The following is a 3,349-nucleotide window of genomic DNA, read 5'->3' on the forward strand; positions in this document are numbered from 1 at the left end:
GTCGCAGCAGCAGAGTTCTCGTGCCATGATTCAGGCACCGCCTGCCCAGCCAGCTAGAGGTAGGGGTCAGGGAGCCAGAGGTAGGGGCCAGCCCGCTAGAGGTAGAGGTCAAGCCATTAGAGGTGGAGGCCAGGCCGCTAGAGGTAGAGGCCAGCTAGCAGGAGGCCGTCCAGAGATATAGTTCAGGGTGGTGGGGCCCAGCCCCGTGTTATGTTATTCCAGCTAGGCCCGAGGCTGAGGCCTCCGATGCCGTTATCACAGGTACGTTTTTAGTATGCAGGAGAGATGCTTCAGTTTTATTTGATCCAGGGTCTACATACTCCTATGTGTCTTCTTATTTTGCTACGTATTTGGTTGTGCCTCGTGATTCTTTGAGTGCTCATGTATATGTTTCCACACCAATGGGTGATTCTACTGTTGTAGATCGTGTCTATCACTCGTATGTGGTTATTATTGGGGGTCTTGAGACCCGTGTAGATCTCTTACTTCTGGATATGGTTGATTTTGACGTCATATTGGGGATGGATTGGCTTTCACCTTATCATGCTATATTGGATTGCCACGCCAAGACCGTGACCTTAGACTTGCCGGGGTTGCCTCGATAGGAGTGGAGGGGGACTCCTGGTCATTCTATAAGCAGGGTTAGTTCGTATGTGAAGGCTCGGCGTATGGTTGAAAAGAGATGTTTGGCTTATTTGCCCTATGTTCGTGATTCTAGTGCTGAGGTTCCTTCTATGGATTCTGTGCCAGTTGTTCGGGAGTTTCCAGAGGTATTTCCTGCAGACCTGCCGGGGATGCCACCCGACAGGGATATTGACTTTTGCATTGACTTGGCTCCGGCACTCAGCCCATTTTTATTCCTCCGTATCGCATGGCCCCACCAGAGTTGAAAGAATTGAAGGAGCAGTTGCAAGCTTTGCTTGATAAGGGCTTTATTAGACCTAGTGTGTCGCCTTGGGGTGCGTCGGTGTTGTTTGTTAAGAAGAAGGATGGGTCGATGAGGATATGTATTGATTTCGGCAGTTGAACAAGGTCACCATCAAGAACAAGTATCCGTTGCCGAGGATTGATGATTTGTTTGATCAGCTTCAGGGTGCCAAGGTATTTTCGAAGATTGATTTGAGATCTAGCTACCATCAGTTGAGGATTAGGGCATCCGATGTCCCTAAGACAGCTTTTCGTACTCGGTACGGGCATTACGAGTTTTTAGTGATGTCATTTGGGTTGACAAATGCCCCAGCAGCATTCATGGATTTGATGAACTGAGTGTTTAGGCCTTATTTGGATTTCCTTCGTGATTGTCTTCATTGATGATATTTTGATCTATTCCCGCAGCCGAGAGGAGCACGAGCAGCATCTTCAAGTCGTTCTTCAGACTCTGAGAAACAGTCAGTTGTATGCTAAGTTTTCGAAATGCGAGTTTTGGTTGAGTTCAGTTGCATTCTTGGGCCATGTCGTATCGGCAGAGGGTATTCAGGTGGATCCGAAAAAGATAGAGGCAGTCAAGAACTGGCCTAGAACCACATCAGCTACGGAAATCCGGAGTTTCTTGGGTTTGGCGGGTTATTACCGCCGGTTTGTGGAGGGGTTTTCATCCCCGATGACCAGGTTGACCCAGAAGGGTGCCCAGTTCAGGTGGTCAGACGAGTGTGAGGCGAGCTTTCAGAAGCTCAAGACAACTTTGACCACGACGCCGGTGTTGGTTTTGCCCATAGGGTCAGGGCCATTTACGGTTTATTGTGACGCATCTCGTATTGGACTTGGTGCGGTGTTGATGTAGAATGGCAAGGTTATTGCATATGCTTCGCGACAGTTGAAGATTCACGAGAAGAATTATCCAGTTCATGATTTGGAGCTAGCATCCATTGTTCACGCGTTGAAGATCTGGAAGCATTATTTATATGGCGTGTCATGTGAGGTGTTCACGGATCAAAGAGTTTGCAGTATTTGTTCAAGCAGAAGGAGCTCAATTTGAGGCAAAGAAGGTGGTTGGAGCTACTAAAGGACTACGATATCACCATCTTGTATCATCCGGGGAAGGCCAATGTGGTGGTCGATACTGAGTAGGAAGTCAGGCAGTATGGGCAACCTTGCGTGTATTCCGGTCGGTGAGAGACCGCTTGCCTTGGATGTTCAGGCGTTAGCCAATCAGTTCGTGAGGTTGGATGTTTCTGAGCCCAGCCGTGTTCTAGCGTGTACAGTCGCTCGGTCTTCATTATTTGAGCGGATCAGGGATCGGCAGTATGATGATCCTCATTTGCTAGTCCTTAGGGACACAGTGCGGTGCGGTGGTGCCAAGCAGGTTACAGTTGGAGATGATGGAGTTTTGAGGATGCAGGGTCGAGTTTGTGTGCCTAATGTGGATGGACTTCGTGAGTTGATTCTAGAGGAGGCCCATAGTTCCCGGTATTCTATTCATCTGGGCGCCGCTAAGATGTATCAGGATTTGCGGCAACAATATTGGTGGAGGAGGATGAAGAAGGACATTGTTACGTATGTAGCTCGGTGTTTGAATTGTCAGCAGGTAAAGTACGAGCATCAGCGGCCTGGTGGTTTGCTTCAGCAGATTGAGATTCCTAAGTGGAAGTGGGAGCGTATCACTATGGACTTCGTTGTTGGACTCCCACGGACTCAGAGGAAGTTCGATGCGGTATGGGTTATTGTTGATACGCTAACTAAGTCAGCGCATTTCATTCCTGTGGCAGTCTCTTATTCTTCAGAGAGGTTAGCTGAGATCTATATCCGGGAGATTGTTCGTCTTCATGGTGTGCCTGTGTCTATCATTTTTGACCGGGGTACGCAGTTTACCTCGCATTTCTAGAGGGCAGTTCAGCGTGAGTTGGGTACACGGGTCGAGTTGAGCACAGCATTTCATCCTCAGACTGACGGACAGTCCGAGTGTACTATTCAGATTTTAGAGGATATGCTCCGGGCATGTGTTATTGACTTTGGAGGTTCGCGGGATTAGTTCTTGCCATTGGCGGAGTTTGCCTACAACAACAGCTATCAGTCGAGCATCTAGATGGCTCCTTATAAGGCATTATATGGTAGACGATGTCGATCGCCAGTTGGGTGGTTTGAGTCGGGGGAGGCTCGGCTTTTGGGTACAGATTTGGTACAGGATGCCTTGGATAAGGTTACGATCATTCAGGATAGGCTTCGTACAGCTCAGTCCAGGCAAAAGAGTTATGCCGACCGTAAGGTTCGTGATGTGGCATTCATGGTCGTTGACGAGTGTTGCTTTGGGTGTCGCCCATGAAGGTCGTGATGAGATTTGGAAAGAGGGGCAAGCTAAGCCCTAGGTTCATCGGTCCTTTTGAGATTCTTGATCGAATGGGAGAGATGGCTT

The sequence above is a fragment of the Nicotiana attenuata genome, chromosome 1 (genome assembly GCF_001879085.1).
Source record: "Nicotiana attenuata strain UT chromosome 1, NIATTr2, whole genome shotgun sequence".
Lineage (NCBI taxonomy): Eukaryota > Viridiplantae > Streptophyta > Magnoliopsida > Solanales > Solanaceae > Nicotiana > Nicotiana attenuata.